Source organism: Lygodium microphyllum, chromosome 26 (assembly GCF_053477565.2).
Source record: "Lygodium microphyllum isolate KBCC chromosome 26, Lygodium_microphyllum_v1.1.10, whole genome shotgun sequence".
Lineage (NCBI taxonomy): Eukaryota > Viridiplantae > Streptophyta > Polypodiopsida > Schizaeales > Lygodiaceae > Lygodium > Lygodium microphyllum.
This window is the reverse complement of record NC_141160.1, coordinates 115,202,436-115,225,799: the sequence shown is the minus strand read 5'-3', so window position 1 is coordinate 115,225,799 and position 23,364 is coordinate 115,202,436. Positions and strand designations below refer to the sequence as shown.

Sequence of the window (23,364 nt, the reverse complement as noted above, 5' to 3'; positions counted from 1 at the left end):
TCTGAACCACTAGAATCTCTATCAAATCCCAAATGATTGGTAGATACATCATTACCATCCAGCACTTTCTTCTTTCCTTTGTCCTTCCCTGCAACACTTATAGATCCACCTGAAGATGTGGAGCTACTCCTTAGTCTCCCAGACCAAGGCCTCATTGTAGGTATAGTACCAAATGATGTTTCTGATCCACTAAGACTCCATGATTCTTGTTTTTCTTTATGCACATAGCTGTCCTGATCATTATCATCATCTAATACATCACCATTAGGTGCATACCAGCTGCCCATCTCATCAAAGATAACATCCCTGCTCACTCTAAACTCACCTATGACAGGGTTATAACAATGATACCCTTTCTGCTCTAAAGACTATCCAATAAAAATATATTTTTCTGCCTTTGGATCAAGCTTCTTCCATAGCTCATCTGGCACATGAACATATGCAATACATCCAAATACCTTCAAGTTTGATACATCAGGCTTCTTGCCAGTAAAGCATTCTTTAGGAGTCATCCCATGAATTGCAGCTATGGAGGTTCTATTCATAATATGGACAATAGTATGGACAACTTTAGACCAAAAATATTTTGGCATATTCTTTTCAGCCATTAATGCTCGTGCAACTTCTGCAATATGCCTATTTTTTATTTTTGCAATCCCATTTTATTGTGGGATATACCTACAAGTAAATTGCCTCTTTATCCCATGAGTCCTCAAGAAGCCACTAAACTCATTAGAGATGTACTCTCCCCCTCCATCTGATCTCAAGCACTTCACTTTTAAGCCTGGTTCTGTTTCAATAGCTACCTTAAAAGATTTGAAGTGCTCAAAAACATCACTTTTTTCCTTCATGAAGTATACCCATAACTTCCTTGAACAATCATCAATAAATGTGACAAAGTATTTGCTACCACCAAGAGATATATTCTGTGTAGGCCCCCAAACATTTGTATGCACTACATCAAGTATTTTTCTACTAACTTCTCTCATGCGAGAAGGGTTGTCTTGCATGCTTACCAAACTTGCATACTTCACAGACTTTATGTAATTCTACAACTCTAAAAGAAGGCATCCCTATAACCAATCCTCTGAATTGCACTAATTTCAGCCTTTTCACATTTGCATGTCCAATACGTTTATGCCATATTCAATATCTACAACTACTCCTTTTCCTTTAGCATACATAGCAGCATCCATTGCAGGAATTCCAGCATCTAAAGTGAACATGCGGCCAACTCTACTTCCTTTTGCGACCAACATGTACTTATCATTAAAGTCTTGCACAAAGTAACATTTTGGATTGAATCGGACTTGCAACCCCTACTCTACCATTTGGCCAACGGACACTATATTCTTTGTGATTGATGGCACATGTAATACATCTATTGGACTCTTTGTCTAGCCATCATACAAGGACAAGGGAATCTTTTCAATGTGTGAAATTGGGTGGCGTGAATCATCACTTGTCTGCACATAACCTGGATTTTGTAAGCCTTGCATCTCTCCAAACCTTTTAGCATGATTGGTCATATGATTAGATGCACGTGAATCAACATACCATACATCATCATGTGCCCCCTTTCCTGTAACTGTTTTTATCATATGCTGCATAACAAACAGACGCTCATTTTTATCTTCATTCTGTCGTGAAGACGATGCATAGTTTCCTTGCTACAATTTACCACTGCAAATATCATCCTTCTTAGCATAGCAATGGGCTCCAATATGGCCTGTTTTGACACAGTAATGACAAATAATAGCAAAATTTTCAGAACCTCTATTCTGCCATCTACCTTTTCCTCTATAGCTCCCCCTACCTCTAAAGTTTCCTCAGCCTCCTGAAACCTGCATTTCACCAAATTGTTGATTGAACCTGTTTTATTGGTTATCACTAGCACGTCCCATACCATGGCCTCTTGAAGAGGATCTACCATGTCCCCTTCCTGAACTTGAGTAAAATACTTGAACCTGTTCACCATTTTTTTCAAATGAGTCACCCTGTATATTGATCTCTTCGGTAATCATGAGAGAGATTAGCTTATCAAAATTTGGAAATGGCTTCCTTAGTATATTAAAGTAACAAATGATTTCCATGCCTTCTCATTATTAAGGCCACTCAAAGTGGATGAAACCAAATCATCATCATCAGGCATTGCATCAATCGCTGTTAAAGCGTCTGCAATGCTTATCACCTTCAACACATACTCATTGACAGATATTTTCCCTTTCTTCAAGGCATTCAACTCTTGCTTGAGTTGAATCTTTCATGCATTTGTTTTTACTGAAAACATGTTCTCAAAAATTGTCCAAGTTGCATGTGAAGTTTCTACATTCCTGATATGTCCCAACATTGTATTATCAATGACTGCAGATAACCAGTACATCACATTTTTTTCTTTCACATTCCATTCTTTCCATGCTTTTAATTTATCTACAGTCTGAGGGATACCCAGCTCTAGCTCCTTTTCTTCACCTGAAACAAACTCATAAAGACCCTTTCCAATGAGGAAGTTCGTCACACAGAACTTCCACGAAGGATAGTTGTTCTTGTCGAGCTTCTCAATAATGAAATTTCCACTGTTCTCTACCATTATCACAAATAAGGATACAACACAGCAAGTTAGTCTTCTGCAATCTTTCACAACACGTGCACAACAATACACCAAGCAACCTTTTTCATTGATTGCTCAATAGTACATGTAATCTGAAACCTGTTTACAGATAAACCTTATGTTTGCTTCCTGTAAACACCTCAAAAAAGTACAAATTCGAAATATGTAACATGTGCACCCACTTTCGGTCAATACAGTCGAAATCACAGTGTATCCTGAAACTGTTGTCCATAACCTTGCATATCTAAAACGGAGCTTGAAACAGCCTCAGACGCCCAAAATAGCTACAGGAATATACATTGCTTTGCTTGCACACCAAATCTCACAACAATCTGAGATTTTCACTCTACCCTACTCTTGGTGCCCCCATGGGCACTATCCAAGAGAGAAAGTGGAAGAATGGGAGAGCTTCTTACCCTTTGCTTGCTTGCTCAAACCTTGCTTCTTCTCCTTCACTTCAGCCTTAAAAATCAGTCTCTCTCAGTGGCACGACTCTGATACCATGTCAAGAATCATGTGGTGGGTTGGGGGACTTGCTTGAGCCGCTGCGCCAAACACACATTGTATACACAATAGGAAGCTCACTCAAGAACACAAGAAGAGAGATGAAGGCCAAAACGTTTTCTTGCTGATTTTTCTTCTTCTTCCACACACTATACAATATACACAAAGTATAGATAAGATACAATATAAAGGAAAGTGGTCTTCTAAGCTAACCAGTGCATAACCGACTAATTGACTAGCCTTATATCTTTGCTAGCTATAGGTAGGTGTAACAAACTAAATATAATAAGTGATAAGTCAGTGGCCATGTGAGTATCATAATTACCACCAATGTGCTAAGTGTAGACGTGTGGACTTATCTAGACAGGCAGTCCATCATCAATGTATGCACGTGTTGGGAGCTTGCCATCTCAACAAAAACATGGGTTGTTTTTGGTTTTCATGAGTGACTACAAGCTATACTCTTTGTAAGAAAGTTTCAAGGACATCTTTTGGCATTGCTATGTGATACTTTTGGCCTCATCTTTTCAGCCTAAAACAATGTATTTTAGGGCTGAAACCAGTAAGCGCAAATTCTACTTCATCTACAATCATTGCAAGTACAAACTAGACCTGTAATTCCCTCTACATAGTATCTTGCTTTCTCTTCATTCAAGAAAGGTTTCAAAGAAGTCTTTTTGTGATTTTTTGTTATGTTTTGGAATTAATCTTGACTTTCCATAACAGTCAATTCACAAGCTGAAGCTTATATGCAGCTGTTTTATTCAAGTTACGTTGATCTAAGTCATAAATCACATGATCTTTTTATGAAAAACTAGCAACAGTGAAGCTAGTTCCATAACCTTGAATCATTCAAAGGCTGACATATGCAGTATTCATCTTGAACCTCTATCCTCATTGTACTAATAAGTTGAAAAGAGAAAGTATCTTAAAGATCTTCTTCATGCCTAGGCTGAAATAGGCAGCTATATTCATAGGCAAGGAAGGGTAAGACTCTTCTTGAATCAATGGAAGTTGTCCTCCTATTTGCAATTCATCCATCTTGTGACCATAAGTTTCAAGCTATTAACCCATTCATTCAACCGTATTATGTATAAATATACCTTTCCAAGTTCAATCAAAATATACAAAGAACTGAAGGTTGTGAAATTCATCTCGAACTATAAATATTCACTTAAATCTACTTATCTCTTTAGGACACATCTCCATATATCTTGCCCAATTTTCTTGTCAAACCCTTGTGGTAACCTTCAACCCTACACGCAACAACATTGGTGAACCCAAGGTGAAGGTCGGTTGTAAGAAAACTCCAAGATGGGGGATTCTTCAGGAGATACTCTACAATAGTTGGTGCGCATACTGAAGCAGATCTAGCAACAACAAATCCAGATGTTCCAACAACAGCAACAAAGGCAAGACAAAGAGAAGATTGATTCCATAGCTATCAAGGCCCTAGAAGAAGTTGGGCAAGAATTAAAACAATTTAATGGTCAAAATGTCTTTGTTTTCATTTGCTTGTATGTTGAGAAAATGCTCTTCTTTGGTGTACCACAACATGCATGGAGTTGCTATTTTGCCAAACTAGCCAAGCACGGTCTTCAAGAGACAATCCATGGTCTTTTTCAGCGAGATGCAGATTGGGCTGCATTCAAAAAAGCCCTTCGCGAAGAATTCTTCTTAGAAGACTCTGGCCTAATGACAAAGAAAAGTTTCACTGACGGGGTTGAGAAACCAAACAAAGGTTTAGCTACAACAGCTTTATACCATGAGTCTGAAAGTAAATTTGGACAACTTAATGCTAAAGACCAACAAATTATGAAAGGTCGAAAGATTGAATTATTCCTTATGGCTACAGATCCCATTCTGCAAGAGAAGCTTGTTGATTGCCTAGAGGATGCTACTTCCAAAATAGGAGTCAAAACTGCATGGAAAGATGTTACGGATGTAGTTAACATGATTGCTTGAAGAGAATGAATGCGACTAAGATTGGGCTCTCCAACAACTCCACTGATGGAGCCTGTTCCACCTCCAAAAACCCCTATCTCTTTGAATAATCAGCCATCTCTTCCTTCTTTTGTTCCTTCTATTTCACCTTTTAAAAATGATGTCATGGATGAACTCATAAAAAGCATGCAAGATCTTCATCTAAATCTTACAGAAATTAGTTCCAAGGTGGAGAAGCTAGATGTCAAAGTTGAAGAACAAGGATGATCATCAACTCAAAGACTCATGAGAGAAGGATTTAAGAGGCGTTGTATTTGGTGTGACAACCAACAACATGACAAGAGGGAGTATTTTGTCTTCTATGAGGCTGAAGCACAAAAGCTCGTCTTTTGGAAAGACAAAAAAATTCATGCAATTGAAAGTGGTCTTCCACTAGAGCCAAATTTTGGCAATGGTGGAATGAAGAAAATAAAATATTAGAAGATTTAGCTGTAAAGAATGTCTACAAGGCAATTGATGTAGTTACCTATGGGCTGCAAATTGAGCCAACTAAATCTAATTTGAAAGCTTATAAAGCTGATGTGCAATCGAAAGTATGGATATAAGCATTAGATCACATGGAACGCGGTAAAGTAGCCAAAGATGATTTGACTAATTCCAGTCAGTGCATTCGAGGAATAACTGGTTGGGAAGAACTGGTAGATTCTTTCTCCAGCTTTGCACATTTGGCTGAAGTCAATCATAAAGAAGTCTTGATTAAGGAAAAGAGAAGAAGAGAAGATGAACTTGGCCCTTCCCCTTCTGGCCCTCCAAAATGGGTAACTAGAAGAACGCCTGAACATCTAAAGCCTGCTAAAAAAAACCCCAAATCAAGAGATGGAAGATGCGCTACAAACTAAGAAGGCAAAAGGAAAGAAAAAAGGCAAGTAGCCAGGCTACAAATTGCAATCTGACATAGAAACTATAACTTATCTCAAACGAGTCCCAAAAGAACAAATTCTGGAAAGTAAAATTGAGTTTACCTTAGGCAAAGTTCTTGGAATTGCCAAATGTGAATTTCAGATGTAATCATTTATGTAATCAAAAGAAAAAGACAATATGTTGGTGAAGACACTGAAGAAATAGTGCATGCCTTTTTGTAAGCTCTTCGAGTATTTGTGCAAGAAGAAGAGAAGCCGAAAACACAAGGAATTCAACTTGAAGCAGTTAAAGAATCAATTGTAGCAATTGAAGCTAAAGATAAAGAATGCATGAAAGTAAAAATTGAAGAAGTAAAGGTTGAAAATGTAAAGGTCAACTGGTCCAAACTAGTTGGGAAATTTGACTCTCAAAATGAAGGTCGCCTATAGCACATGCATGATGAGGATGAAGCTTGATTCATTCCAAGCAATGACTACTCCCGCACGCATTGGGCAAGAGCAACAATGGAAACAATTGTCAAAATTGGAGAAAAAGAAACACCATGTATTGCACTCTCAGACCATGGTTCTGAGATAAACATCATTCTAGGAGTCTTTATAAAAGCGGTGGATGGCCCATAGATGTTAATCCATGTTGGCGAATGAGAGCTACAAACAATTCTTCTGGAGAGTTATATGTTGCATGTCCTAATGTGCAGGTAACTGTTGGAGACATAAATACAATTTTCACTTCTTTATTCAAGACTCTTGTAGTTAGCCTATCATTCTTGGGCAACCTTACATTACTAAAGCGTGCTTGGAAATAAAAGCTCTTGATGACGGTTCTTCCTATACTCGAATCTGAAGCAAGGATAATGAATGAGATGTCCAATTTCTTATTGCGTGTGTTAATCATCATCGAAACAAATATCAATTGTGAGATTATCCTATGCCTCCTAATGCCTAAAAATTCAAGGGTTTTCAGGAAGCACTACTGTAAAAGGAGGCTATGGTAGTGCTTCATGTAAAAAGATTGTGCCTCCTCATGCTATAGAAGTTGTGTCTTTAGCAAATCTACATGTGTATACATCCAATAGTATGGGCTGTTATAAGTCTCTTCCAACCATAACTAGGGCTGAAAGAAAATATTAATGTCATCTAAAAAGGGAGCTGAAAACTTATGATATGATGGCTGAAAATGAAGATATTTTAGGTGTTTTTTTGGGTTGATTACTATTGACACATTGGCTGAAATATATGCAGTTGTACATTCAAAAAATCTAGTTGAAAATTTGTCTATAGAAGTATGTACATTGTATTTTTATCAAGCAATTCAAGAATTTATTGAACATGAAGATATTGGTTCTCTCAACAAGGTTGAAGCACAAGTGGAAACAAAATAAAAGATGGTGGATAAGAAAGTCAAACCTGTGGCAATTCCACTGCCTCTTGAAAGTCAAGGGTTGGCTGATAGGCCAGCAAATTAGCCAAGTCTACCAACATCGGCCACAAGTTTACATTGGAAAGTATAAAAGAGCTCAAAATAGGTGATAATTCTTTCCTTTTATCAATTGAAAAACACTCTTTTATACAAATGTTAATGAAACATGGCAAAGCCTTTGCATTTCGGCCAAGTGAAATAGGCTGTGTGGATCCAAATATTGTGGCTTCTATGGTCATTTTTACAGTTCCACATGTGCCTTGGAACCTCAAGCCTATTCCTATTCCAAGGGCGCATTTGTCCAAATTACTGAAACTTTTGATTGAAAATATCAGAATGAAGATTTTAGAACCTTATTTAGCACCTTACTCAAATCGATGGTTTACTGTACCCAAGAAAAATGGAACTTTACGATTCATTCAAGATCTACAGCTTCTTAATCGAGTCACAATCTGAAATGTTGGTTCGGGTCTAATTGTTAACAAGTTTGCTGAAGCTTTTGCGGGCAGAGAAATGTATTCCATGGGTGACCTATATTCAAGATATGACCAATTTTAGCTTTCATTAGAGAGCCAAGACATTACCACAATGAAGACACCTATTGGATTGGTCCGCATGTGTACTCTACCGCAAAGTGCAACAAATTATGTGGCCCATATGATGAACACCATGCAAAAAGTCTTAAGGGACTTTATTCCACAGCTTACTCTTCCTTTTCTTGATGATGTACCTATCAAGGGATGTGAAGTTTATGAAAAGAATGAGGATCTTGATGAACATGGCTGCAGGACATTTGTAGTTAACCATATTTGTGATTGTGACAGGATTTTGAGAAGGCTAGAAGAGGTTCATCTTGCCCTTTCTAGAGCTAAATCAATTTTTGGGGTAGAAGAAGTCCTAGTGGTTGGACATATGTGTGGGCCCTACAGACGTAAACCTTCACCAATCAAGATAGATGCCATCAGCAGAATGCACGAAAAATGCACTAATATATCAGAGGTGAGAAGATTTCTTGGTGCATGTATATTCTATCTCATATGGGTACCACATTTTGCTCATGTAGCCGAAAATCTTTATCAGTTATTAAGGAAAGGCCAACGATTCTTTTGGGGAAAAGAGAATACTCTCACCATACACAAATTAAAGAAGTTGTTAGTTTCAGTCCCCCACTCTCAAAAGGGTTGATTATTCAAATGGACAACCTATCATCCTTACTGTGGATACAAGTTGGATTGGGATAGGATGGGCTGTTGGACAAGAAGATCTTGAAGGTAATAGGTATGCAATTTGTTTTGGAGCAAAGGTTCTCAATGAATGTCAAAAAATGTATGCACAAGTAAAAAGGGAATTTTTGGGAGTTGTAACAACATTAAAGTGTGATCATGAATACTTTATAGGTACTCCCGTAGTGGTAGAAACTAATTGTCTTCAACTCTTGGGCATTATTGCCAACTGCTCAACACCCAACATTGCTATGCTAAGATGGATTGTATATATTAAATCTCTCAACCCTGAATTAAAGCATATTGCAGGAAAGGAGAATCCAGTTACTAACATGTTGTCATGCGCAAGGTATGATAATGAAGAGGAGCTGATGGAAGAAGATGAAGTTGAAGAGTCTATACTTGCTGAATTTCATTCCTGACTGTTGATAATTCCTTTTCAACTGTTTCATATGCAAAACCAAAGCTAAAAACAACAAGAATAGCTGGTCTTTTTAATGGTACAACATTAAGTACAACAAGAATAGAAAAAGATACTGTTGCAAAACAGAAAGCAACAATAAAGGTTAAAGATTTTCCTATGGAAGAAGGGTGGAAGAAGGGTGGTCAGCTAGAAGCCAGCATGCTCATCGCATCACTCAAGTTCTAGCTCATTTCCTTGAAGAACATTATGAAGAAGATTGGCTGAAGATCAGCCAATATTTGAGCACAATGAAGAAGAAGGAAACTTGGACTAATGAGGAGTTCAAGCATATTAAGAGGAAAGCTTATGGATTTTTTCTTAAAGATGGTCATCTATGGAAGCATGCAAAGAAGAAGAAAGAAGCGCGTGTCTGAGTTTTAGGTAACAAAAGATTGCAACAATAGGTAATGAAGGAATTTCATGAAAGTTTGTGGATTGGCCATAGAGGCAAATGGGAAACCTTTCTTAAAGTCAAGGAAAATACTGCTGGGTGGCAGAACATGTATCGAGACATAGAGCATTTTGTTGAAGCTTGTTATGCATGTTAGATGTATTCTATGGTTAAGCATCGAGATGGGTTACAACCGACTTATCCCCCGTCTATACATTGTAGACTCGTTATTGATCTTGTAACCATGCCTATAGGAATATGGAATATGAAATATTTAGTGCTTGCAAGAGAATATCTAACCAATCAAGTTGAAGGTAAAGCTTTAACAACCAAGACCACTCAAATTGTTTGTCGCTTCTTGCTTGAAGAAGTATTTTGAAGATATGGCTGTGTTGGCAAAGAAACTGCAGATAGAGGATAGTTGGGTGCCGATGAGGCACACAACTTCTTTGCTCAATTGGGTATTGATCTAGCTTTGACATCAGCCTACAATCCTAAAGGTAATGGGAAAAGTGAGAGAGGGCAACCTATTCTCAAAGCTCTAGCAAAGTCTTGTAGAGGAAAAATCAAAGAATGGCCTAAAATGTTTCCTTTCGCATTATGGGCTGACTGGACTACACACAGTACTGTAATTGGCTATATGCCAAATGAACTTATGCATGGGCAACAACCAATTATGCCAATTAAAGAATATATTCTCACATGGAGTCTTCTACCTTGGGAGGAAGACATCAATAGAGAAGAATTGCTGACTTTATGCATATGGCAACTAAAAAGAAGGCCTGAAGATGTTCAAGCAGCTATTGAGAAGCTAAAAGAAACAAGGCTAAAGAACAAAAGAAGATTTGATAGACAACATTGACTTCGGCCAAGAGCTATTCAAGAAAATGATTGGGTGCTTGTCTATGACAGCAGCCTAGACAAAAGAAGATTTGATAGACAACATTGACTTCGACCAAGAGCTATTCAAGAAAATGATTGGGTACTTGTCTATGACAGCAGCCTAGACAATCAATACAGAGCTTCCAAGAAAATGGTAAAGTGTTGGTTTGGCACGTATGTGGTAAAGGTTGTTCATGACAATGCTACCTACTCATTGGCTGAATTAGATGGAACAAGTATGAAAGTACCAATAGCTGGAAAATGGATCAAGATCTTTAAATAAAGAGAAGCATCTACCTATGAACTACAAGACTTAGAAACAGATAAAGGACTTGAAGATACGGAATAGGAAGAAGACTTCAAAGATGAAGATGAGGACATGACAAAAGAAGAATCTCCCAAAACTGCAAATTCATGAAGTGGCACATGCTGGAGGATGTGTAGGTTAGGAGGGGGTGAATGCCATGAGATTCTAGGCTCATGATGTGAAAATTATAGTTTGGTTGTCTATATGATGGTCTTGCTAACTCTTGGTAAGAACAAGTTCTAAGGTGAATTTCATGCTTCATCAAGACTAACTCACCTAAGTCTGCTCCATGGGACATGAAGTACGCTCTATAAATCATTCATTGTTTTAGAAGAAACATTCAACTTGGTTAATTGGCAATATGTGATGACTTCTAGCTTGAAACCTTTCCTCTCTAAGAGTATATTCACTACTTGAGAAAATGTAGTTTTGTAAGTCATGCTACATATGTCATAGTATATGTGATCATGGACAATCATATGGCTTGGTTGAGGCCCTGACTACTTGTGTCAGTGATGTAGTTACTCCAAAAACATGACTCACAAGTTCATTATAAAGAAGAACCACTAAATTTCATGAATTTTACTATGTTTGTGAGCATAGGACATTGTATATGTCTTGCAACTTACTTTTGTGACAAATGATACATGTAAAATAGTCAAGGAAGAAAACAAGAGGGCATCGTGATCATCGCCGCATTTTTCAGGCAGTTCTCAGGACTGAAACAGGGCACATCCTGGATGGAGGAGAATGAAGCTCATACACAAAGGAGGTCATGTTGAGATATCGAGCTCCACTCGTGATACGCCAGGGTGACCGTTGTGTATTTATGTCACCGACTTGTCAGTTGCAGACGCGGTTGGTACACCGCCCATGAATAATAGCTACATGATAGCTATCCTTATCTACTCTAGTTCGTGGCTCAGTTAGTATGCCACCTTAGTTAGTTGAGTTTGGTTTGAGACCCATATATAGGGTTCTTCTATTTCTTTGTACTTGAGTTCTTTTGGCTTACACAACTAAGAAGAGGAAAACTGTTTTCAGCCTCCACCCTTGTGTGTCTTCCCCCATTGTGCAAGCAAGAAAGCTTCAAGGGAGACTCCTTCCTTCTCTCCCACAATATTGACATGGTATCAGAGCCTTGTTCGTGGTAAGGAGCTCAAGAAAGCAAGCCAATCTCACGGTGTTCTGGTAAGAGGAGCAATGTTGCTTTCATTTTCTGTTTTGGGAGCAGATCTCTGCAGGTAGCACAGCCGGAAAGTGCAGGAGTGCATTGTCTCAGGTTGAGACGCCCTTCGCGGTGAAGCAAGAGGGCAGTATATGCTACGGGAAAGGGCTTTAGCCCTAGGCGACCTTGCTTTTTTTATTTGAGGCCATTTCGGGGCCTGTTTTGGAGGCGGAAGTTTTCTGCACACACTCAGAAAAAGGCCCAATTTTATGCTGTGCAGCCACTGTTCTACAGGTCGGTGAAAAGTTACTGTAGAAATTGCATCGTATGCTTGTGCGCAGAGACATTGGGAGTTATAGAATCATCCCTGTTGCCTATTGATGCAAAATCGTCACTAGGAAGTGAATGTGTGGTCAAATACCACTTTCGCCAATTTTGCAGATTTTCCCTTGTGAGGGTGAAGCTATGTTTTTTGCAGTGACAGAATTTTTTGCAGTGTTCTGTAATGGCATCTGATTCTCTTTCACAGATTGTCACTGAAAAGCTTGACAAGAACAACTTCCAAGCATGGAAGTTTAGAATGACGAATTTCCTTATGGGAAAAGGATATTGGGAATTTGTTGCAGGAAATGAAGAAGAACCAGTTCTTCCTGATGTTCCCAATCAACAGCAAATGCAGGCATTTAAAACATGGCATGAGAGAGCCAGAAAAGTTATGTACTGGCTATCTATCAGCATTTCAGACTCTATGATTGTGCATATTCAGGATGCAAGTACGCCAAAGGAGGCATGGGATACTTTGTCAAAAATGTATAGCACAAATACGCAAGCCAGGAAAATGCAGCTCAAGCAAGAGTTGCATAATGTGCAAAGAGAAAATATGAGCATCAATGACTACCACATGAAGGTGAAGAAGATTGCAGATGCACTTGCTTCCATTGGGTCGCCAATGGAAGATGATGATTTAGTTTCTGTGACCTTGAATGGTCTAGGAAAGGATTATGCACAGTTTTGGACATCCATTTCAGTTCGTGAAAGATTTCCTGATTTTGAGGAGCTGATTGCTCTTCTAATTTCTAAGGAGCAAAGAAATGGTGGTGCATCTTCTTCAGGAGGAACTTCAAAAGAAGCTGCCTTCTACTCAAATGCTGGAAGAGGTAGAGGCAGAGGTAGAGGAGACTGATTTGGAGGCCGTGGTAGAAATCAGAATATGCAGCAAACTCAAGAAAACCAGTCCTATGGAGGAGGACGTGGTAATTCTAGAGGCAGGGGGAGCCAAAGAGGTCGTGGTGGATGGCAAAGAGGTCAAAATGCAAATAGTAATGTTGAATGCTACTACTGTGGTAAAATGGGTCATATGGCTAAAGACTGCTATAAAAAGCATAATGACATCATGAATGGAAAACTGCAACAAGGGAATTATGCATCTTCTAGCAGACAGGGTGATGACAAAAATGAGCATTTGTTCATGGTGCAGCACATGAACAATTCTGTGACAAGTGCAGAAGAAAGCAATGATGTATGGTATATTGACTCAGGTGCATCAAACCACATGACAGGTCATGCAGAATGGATGGAGGATGCAAGGAAAATGGAAAAACCAGGATTTGTGGAGACTGGTGATGATACTGCACATCCTATTGTGCAGATTGGAAAAATTCCCTTGTCTATGCAGGATGGGAAAAAGAAATACCTCTCCGATGTATTTCATGTCCCGAATATCACCAAGAATCTGGTTTCTGTCGGTCAAATGGTTGAGCAGGGCTTGCAGGTCAGATTTAATCCTCATGGATGCTTTGTTGAGGATATGAAAAATAAAGGTCGCTTGATAGCAAAAGGAAAGAAGAAGGGCAGAATGTTTACGTTGGATGCAGACATGTCTGAATTGAGTGCAGCAATGTTTGCACATGGAACCGGTGTAGTTGCAGATATTGATATCTGGTATAAACGCATTGGTCATCTTAATGTTGAGCGACTTAAATCAATGCAGGCCCAAAATATTGTTGCAGGATTGTCAAAATTCAAGGTTGCAGAAATGCATAAGGTATGTGAAGCCTGTCAGTTTGGAAAACAGGCAAGGAAACCATTTCCTAGACATGTTCAAGAGAGTGAGAAGCCATTGGAATTAATCCACTCTTATGTGTGGACTACTAAAGCTGCATCTCTTGGAGGCTGTCATTATTTTGTTAGTTTTATTGATGACTATAGCAGAAAAGTTTGGGTGTATTTTATGAAAAAGAAAAGTGAAGTTTTTGGGTATTTCAAAACTCTTAAAGCTATGGTTGAAAAAGAAACAGGCTTGCAGATAAAATGCCTAAGGTCAGATGAAGGGGGAGAGTACCTCTCAAATGAGTTTGCAAGGTTCATGCAGGAGCATGGCATAAAGCAGCAATATTCATGCAGTCATACCCCACAACAAAATGGAATTGCAGGAAGAAAAAACAGGCATATTGGAGAGGTATCTCGTGCCATGCTCAATGAAAAAGACTTGCCAGATTTTTATTGGGCTGGAGCAGTTGCTACAGCAGTCTACATAATGAACAGGACTCCCACTGCAGCAATACATGGAATGACTCCAGAGGAGAGGTATACTAGTAGGAAACCAGATATTTCTCATTTGAAAATTTTTGGTTGCATTGCCTATGTACATGTGCCAGATGAGTTGAGATCCAAGTTGGATCCAAAAGCTGAGAAGTGCATCTTTATTGGTTACTCTCTGCAGCAAAAAGGGTATAGATGCTATAACCCTTCTACTCGTAAGTTTACAGTGAGCAGAGATGTTGTTTTTGATGAGATGAGTAGCTGGTATAAACCAGTAAATGTGATTGATGATGTAGATGCACAAAATGGTAATGCTGCACAAAATTCACAACAGCAATCACAAAATATTAGTGGACCTGGAGCGTCCTCTAGTAGTGGTTCACATTCTTCGCCATGGACAGGCAGATTGAGATCAGGAGAATCTTCTCAAAGTAATGCAGATAGTGGTATGCAGGTATCACGAAAAGGAAAAGAGAAGGTTGATCAGCCCATGTTTGATGTGAATGCAGGTCACTCTTATGTGGATGGTGAATCCAGTGGCTCAAAACAGAGCATTGATGATGAGTTGGGTATTCCTTCTATTGTTACACCTGGAGTAAGGAAGACCAGGGATGTTTTGAGAGCACCTGGGAGTGAACCTACTTTGCGCAGGTCTACGAGAGCTAGGTATCATGTGGATAGGCTGAAATATGATGGATTTACAGCCATTCACTATGCATATATGGTTAAAGTGATACAGGAACCAGAACCCACTTCTTTTGAGGAAGCCATGGGAAAAGAAAAATGGGAGAAAGCCATGGATGAAGAAATGGATGCCTTGGAAGCAAATGCTACATGGGAATTGGTACCTTTGCCTAAAGGTAAAAATGCAATTGGCTGTAAGTGGGTTTATAAGGTGAAGCACAATGCAGATGGTTCTGTGAATAGATACAAGGCAAGATTAGTAGTCAAGGGGTATGCACAAACATATGGCATTGACTATGAAGAAACATTTAGTCCGGTTGCAAGGATGGCAACTGTAAGAGCAGTCATTGCTATGGCTGCATCAAAGGGATGGTCTTTACATCAGATGGATGTAAAGAATGCCTTCTTGCATGGTGATTTGCAAGAAGAGGTCTATATGGAGCAGCCACCAGGTTATGTGCATGCTGTTCTTCCTGAGTTTGTTTGCAGGTTGAAGAAAGCCTTGTATGGCTCGAAGCAAGCACCTAGAGCATGGTCTGACAAGATAGGACAGTATCTTGTCACTATTGGCTTTCAGATTTCCAAGGTAGATTTCTCACTTTATGTGAGAAAAACAGAGAAAGGTATTATGCTACTTGTCATTTATGTTGATGATTTGATTATGACAGGTGACAGTGATGAAGATATCCTTCATGTGAAAATGCTATTGAAGCAGAAGTTTGAGATGAAGGATTTGGGAGAGCTGCATTATTTATTGGGCATTGAGGTGATTAGATCACCAAGTGGGATTCAGCTCCTGCAGAGGCAGTATGGATTGGACATGCTGTCCAAATATGGGATGACAGGCTGTAAGTCTATTTCAGTTCCTTTGGAGCAGAATGTGAAGTTGAGCACAGATGCAGGTGAGCTTCTAGAAGACCCTACTATGTACAGACGCATAGTAGGAAGTTTGATTTATATGACTATTACCAGGCCAGATTTGAGCTATGCTGTTGGATTGGTAAGTCAGTTTATGCAGGCTCCAAGGAAACCACATTTGGATGCGGCTAGACGCATACTCAGGTATGTGAAGTCCACATTGCAGTATGGACTATTTTATGAGACTGGGGTTCAGATACAGTTGCATGGATACACTGATGCTGATTGGGCTGGTAGTATTTCTGATAGACGATCTACCAGTGGATATGTGTTCTCTTTTGGGAGTGTTGCAGTCACTTGGAGCAGCAAGAAACAGCCTACAGTTGCCTTGTCGAGCACAGAGGCTGAGTACAGGGGTGCAGCAATGGCTGCATGTGAGGTAGCTTGGTTGCATAAGCTACTTTATGATATGCATCAATCTACAGATGGACCAGTTGTCATTTATTGTGACAACATGAGTAGTATACACTTGGCAAATAACCCAGTCTATCATGCTAGAACAAAGCACATTGAGGTGCATTATCACTATGTGCGAGAGAGGGTTTTACTAGGTCTTATTGATCTAGTTTATGTCAGCACAGAGGATCAGGTAGCTGACATATTCACGAAGGCATTGGGCGCAGAGAAGCTGCGCAAGTTCAGAGACCTGCTTGGTGTGCAAGAATTGGGATTGAGCTCGAGGGGGAGTGTTGAGATATCGAGCTCCACTCGTGATACGCCAGGGTGACCGTTGTGTATTTATGTCACCGACTTGTCAGTTGCAGACACGGTTGGTACACTGCCCATGAATAATAGCTACATGATAGCTATCCTTATCTACTCTAGTTCGTGGCTCAGTTAGTATGCCACCTTAGTTAGTTGAGTTTGGTTTGAGACCCATATATAGGGTTCTTCTATTTCTTTGTACTTGAGTTCTTTTGGCTTACACAACTAAGAAGAGGAAAACTGTTTTCAGCCTCCACCCTTGTGTGTCTTCCCCCATTGTGCAAACAAGAAAGCTTCAAGCGAGACTCCTTCCTTCTCTCCCACAATATTGACAGGTCAAGCCATGCAACCACAAGCATCTGAAGAAGACTCCACTTGACATGTAAGTACCACTCTTCCCATTTATTGGCAAAAATGGAAGGCCACTCTTGGCTGTGTAATACAAGGTAAATATGTATAAAAAGGGGGGTACCATCCCATTCAAGGATTCATTCATGCTCATGAAAGAAGAAAGAAGGAATCTTTGAACATTGTTTGTGTCTATGTCTATGGAGTAGCAACTCTCTCCTATCAAGTGAGTCTCTTGTTCCACTTCTTGATCTTTATTATCAAGACTTGTGGGCTGAACTGAAAAGCCCAAGAATGCTCTTTAATGGACTCAATTTCTATTTTACAAAGCATCTCTTGCATGGTTCAAGAGGTACATGCATTTATAAAGAAGAAGAGAAGGGCAATGTCTTATGTACCTACCTCTTGATGTAGATTCTCTTCTCTATCAAGAAGAGATCCTGGGAGACATAAAGCTCTGATTTTTGGACTGTTATGTGCAGCCCAATACTCTCTTTGTGGATTGAATCATGTCACACTAATGCTCCATTTCTATTCTCATGGTTTATGAAGAAGACATACTCTATTTTCACTTGTAATTGCTGCATCTAAACACTCTTTCCTTGAAAGGGCATTGTAAATACTCTTTGGGAGATTATTTGTGTCATCTTGGAATAATCTTGCCAGCCCAAAACAAGGTATTTATGGGCTGAAGCTTATTTTGTGATCCACTTCTTTAATCTTGGTAAAACATGGGTTGTTCTTAGTTTTCATGAGTGACTACAAGCTATAATCTTTGTAAGAAAGTTTCAAGGACATCTTTTGGCACTATTATGTGATACTTTTGGCCTCATCTTCTCAGCCTAAAACATGGTATTTCAAGGCTGAAACCGGTAAGCACAGATTCTACTTCATCTACAATCATTAGAAGTACAAACTAGACCTGTAATTCCCTCTACATAGTATCTTGCTTCCTCTTCATTCAAGAAAGGTTTCAAAGAAGTCTTTTTGTGATTTCTTGTTATGTTTTGGAATTAATCTTGGCTGTCCATAATAGTCAATTCACAAGCTGAAGCTTTTATGCAGCTCTTTTATTCAAATTACGTTGATCTAAGTCATAAATCACATGATCTTTTTATGAAAAACTAGCAACAGTGAAGCTAGTTCCATAACATTGAATCATTCAAAGGCTGATATAGGCAGTCTTCATCTTGAACCTCTATCCTCATTGTACTAATAAGTTGAAAAGAGAAAGTGTCTTAAAGATCTTCTTCATGCCTAGGCTAAAATAGGCAGCTATATTCATAGGCAAGGAAGGATATTCATAGGCAAGGAAGGGCATGACTCTTCTTGAATCAATTGAAGTTGTCCTCCTATTTGCAATTCATCCATCTTGTGACCATAAGTTTCAAGCTCTTAACCCATTCATTCAACTATCTTATGTATAAATTTGTCTTTCCAAGTTTACTCAAAATATACAAAGAACTGAAGGTTGTGAAATTCATCTCGAACCTATAAATATTCGCTTAAATCTACTTATCTCTTGAGGACACATTTCCATATATCTTGCCCAATTTTCTTGCCAAACCCCTGTGGTGACCTTAAACCCTATGCGTAGTGACAATTGTATTTTTTATCGCTTAAGCGACACTAAAAATTCGTCTCCCCAATCACAGGAGATCATTACCTTGTTTGTATAAGAGCATTTCAAAAAGCACAGAGACAGAGAGTGTGTGAGGAGATGATAGAGACAAAGAGAGAGCAAGAGGGAGCCACATCGATAGAGCGACCAATTGATACTTCACCAAGAGAGGGCGCCACAGCTTGGCGGTCAGCTGCATTAGGTAAGGAGAGAGAGAGAGAGAGAGAGAGAGAGAGAGAGAGAGAAAACTCCCCTCCTTTGGCCAGCCACTTAGTATTTGGACTAGCATCCTCTGAAGAATGGACAATGTACATCAAAATGTCTAACCACACATTTGCAAGAATCTGCCACTTTAGGTGCTTCTCTTGTTCTGACATCTTTTGATGCAGACTCAGGGTGAATTGCAAACCAACAATATTGCCATCTTTGAGGTCACTGCCACCATACTCGAGAAAGGCCTCCCACTTTGGATTATGAGCATTCTTTAGCAACTACAACTTTAGCCTCTACTTCACACTAGTATACAACACGTTGACCACATTCAAGTCTTCCGGCATTAGCTCAGGCTTCTTGAGCATCAAATGCACACAATACCTTGATATCCCTATGTTCACAATCACATCCATATCTCGGGCATGTCCCCCAACCATAAACAGATGAATGTAGAAGATGGAGTTCGAAGACACGCGTAAGTAGATGGCATCTCACAATAACATCTTGCAAGCCTTCATCCTCATCGAAAGGAACATTATGTATGTTCTTTAATATTTCGCTCATCAACTTCCAGAGATCCTTGAATTTGCCAAGAACTTTGTATCTTGCAACCATCTTATGGATCAAGTGATCTTGTAGCTTCTCCATGTCAACTTGCGCAAAGAGATCAGTGATCTCCAATTGTAAGGTTTGCACCTCACACAATTTATCAATTTCAAACTGAATTAAGTAATGCCATCTGACAAGATTGAAGGTGTCTACCAGAATGGAGAGGTGCCCAAGTTTGAAATTCCAATGAATGCTCTTGGGATTCCCCACAAATCTAAATGCACATGTGATTGCTCATTGATTGATAAGATGTAACCGCCTTTGTCTCTCCTGGAAATGATTGCTTGTACTATCCTTGATGGTGAGTCCCATTTTTCAGTGCTTATAATGAACATGGTTTCTTGAGCTACCTGAAATGCAAGATAAATGGCCCTCTGTAATGTACTTGGATGCCATCTAGACTCTCGACCAATTGGACCTGAGAATCTTGCAAATTTGTAGGCACTCAATTAATAGGGCAACAATTACCAACCTGTGTGCTGAATGGAGTTTTAATGGAAGCTCTATTGGTTTATGTCGATCCTTATGAGCTCCATTGTAGCAGTAAAGAGTAATACTGCACTAGAAAACCTAGTTAAGATTCCTATTCCTTGGTTTCTGATTAGATAGATTGAGCTCTCCTCTAACAATGTATCTCTAGTTTAACATATAGTTATTTTAAATATATAGTGACCACACCCATAAAGTGAAGTTGGAGATCATCAAGATTTTGATGCGAGGCACTGGACTTTCTGGAGATACATTGTCAGAGACCATGGCAGATTATGTGGAGATGGATGATGGCGGTTTAGACAATGCCATCGATATTCTTGGGAGATTCAGTATTCCTATATGTCCTAGAGAGGGTACATCCTCCCAGCCACATACAAGAGTGGAGACTTCTTCTCATGCACACACTATAGCGCATCGGTAAGCTTCTCAATTGATTAAATGATGATGTCATCCTTTTTTTACATATAAAATTCTTAATATATATATCATTTTGATGTCTTTGTTTGCCTAGGACTCCTATCCCATGTACATCACATCAGGAGAGTCAATGGCTTACTCCTAATGTACATCCTCCTACTTGGGTGACACCTGATTCATAGGCTAGTGGCCGTCAGTCCCATCGGTATATCTTTTATGGCGATTATGGATTAAATATCAAGTAGTTTTTAAGAACTCACATCTCAATGTATCATATGTTTGTATTGCATGTATGCGTCAACGACAAAGTAGCACACCACCAGCCTGATCAATTGACAAGTCACCACCAAGGCCCCCACTAGTGCCCCCACTAGTACCGATGTGCACTGGCACTGGCACTTTGGGTGTCACATGTGACATCATGCCTGACGGGGGTATCCTTTAGGTCGAAGCTGACATCGCCTTCACACGTCGGATGAGAAACCTCTGCATGTCTTATCTACAATGAGTTCATGTACCATGTGAGTAAGTATTCTTTAACATAAAGAATATGAATTAGAGTTTTTTATTTGAATTACTAATTGAATTTATTTTTCAATGCAGCGATAATATTGAGGATGACAAGAAATATGTCATCAACACACTGGAGACAGAGTTTGGGATAAGATGGATTTGGAAGTGGTTGCTCAAGCAAATGTGCAAACTCATGAGTCATCGATGCAACAATGCACAATGAGTAGAGAGAGAGAGAGAGAAATGAAACAAAATGAAATGCCATATTTACATCTTCAAAAGGCCAAAATGACCTATGAGACAAAAAATTTACGACCAGAGAGCTCTGATATCAATGTTAGGTAGAATAGTGGTACTGATGGTTTGCTGCTATGGAACAAACACGAGATCATACAGATCTGTGGTCTCTCAATTTGCATCCATGAGGCGGCTGACAAGCATGGGGCCCATATTGCTGCCACATACATCAAAGCTAGGTGACAATACATCAAAGCCAGGGTGACCATAGTGTCATAGAGAGAGAGAGAGAGAGAGAGAGAGAGAGCAAGACTAGAGCAGTAAATGGGCAGCATGGGGCGGGGGGGGAGGGTACTGCGGCTAAGGGTGCTATAGGTACTCACTGAGGGCGCTGTTGGAATTGCTACTAGGAAACGATAGAAGACTGTTGGCTTTGATGGTCTATTGCTAGGCCAAGTCGATCCAGGAAACAATGCTTGATTGTGGGTTGTACTGAAGGTTGAGATGCTGATACTAGGGTTGAAGTGCAAGATAGAAGCCTTGGAAGAGGAGGGGAATCAAACCCCGATGCAAACTTTCTTTCAATGAACTTGAAGCTAAGATTACCTTGTACATAGCTAGAGAAAGAAAAACAAGTCTGAGGGGAATCGAACCCCGACACTAGCCATATAAGGCTATCACCACGAGACTCCCCACCACCCACCCTTGTTAGTAATTTTTTAAAAGAATAAAAATCATGACTTCACAATGAATTATTTTGAGATTAAAACTTACCAAACATAGGTTATCCGTGAGTTGACACATGAGACTAATAGTCCTCATCATCATCTCAGATATTAACTGTCAATAAAATTTCATCTTCATTATCCTTGTTGACTTGCTCAAACTCCTCTGTCATTAAATTCGTGTCGACGTTCATTTCCTCCATAGGCTCAACATCCATTATTTTTTGCTCTTTGGTGTTTGTAGTGTCAAAGTCTAGATCGTTGTCGTTCTCATCATCGATAATGTCATCATGATCGAAAAGAAGAATTCTACACCTCTTTGACATCGATGTGTCTAGGTTCGAGGACATAATCAATTCATCCTAATCTGCTTCCTCAAAGTCAACGCTATCAAACAAGTGTCAACCTCTAAGTTGGACATGCACAACTTGCCACCATGGATGAGCATTTGTATTCTTGTAAAAGAATGCTTGTTCAACATGAGTTGGCAAAATGTAAGGCCCTTTTGTTGAACACAATAACTTCAAGGAGTCGACGGCCGAACGGTTCTCTTTTCATTGTGGCATTATTACCTTTATACTCGGCACGAAACCAATCCACCTTCAAAACCACCAGTCAAAATACACAAATCAAAACTTTAGAATTATGTATAGCTTCAAGAAATCTACATGTCATTGTTGCTTGAAGAGAGATTTCATTTACATGCTTGAAGATATGATACGATACTTCATAAATGCCGACTATGGTTCCCATGTAACCAAGTTCATTGTCTACAAGATTTGTGTCTCTTGAACTTGCATATGATAATTGCTTGAAAGAGGCAACAACGCAAGAATCTTGAGTTAGACGTAAGTCATCAATAGCTTTTATCCGAAGATGTTGTCCATAAGCCCACGTGTTGGTATACATTCAAGCCTAGACCAATAAATAAATTATTTTTTAAAAAATGAAATTTGCTTATTTAGTTCAATATTTTCAAAACCCAAAAAGCTACCTATCTTTCACACCTAATCATAAACTCTCTCTGTTCTGTTGAGATTGGCTCATGATCACTAACCGCCCATTGCATATGGGTGTATAACCAATCCATGAAAGTAGGTACGTCCCTGTCATTGTTTACATTGGTTTGATGTCTAGATCTCCTCTTTTTACGTCTACCAACTCATTTTCTTGCAAGTTCCTCCTCGTACTCATCAACGAATTGTTGCATGCATTCGCTATTATAGACAATGAAAGTAGAAATATCCAATTTACCTTGGACCTTAAGTCGAAAAGGGACTCCCTTACCGGACAATACCTTGTCTGACATGGTAGAAGATGACTCATTTTTCCATATGCGTGGAGCTTCAGAATCAGTTTTCCCAAGGTATTCACAAACATAATACATGCATTCTTCAAGCATCCATCCCTCTACCATAGAACCCTCTGGTCTTGCTTTTTGACGTACATAACCTTTCAATACTCCCATAAATCTCTTGGCCCAAAACATCTATCGAGTGCTCACAACA

The 23,364-nt window shown here is 39.3% G+C and overlaps 2 pseudogenes; one reads left to right on the top strand and one right to left on the bottom strand.

Annotated features, from left to right (window-relative positions):
- Positions 1–23,364, top strand: part of LOC148013715 (uncharacterized) — a 78,313-nt pseudogene that overhangs the window by 53,552 nt on the left and 1,397 nt on the right.
- Positions 21,940–22,414, bottom strand: LOC148013716 (uncharacterized; annotated as a pseudogene).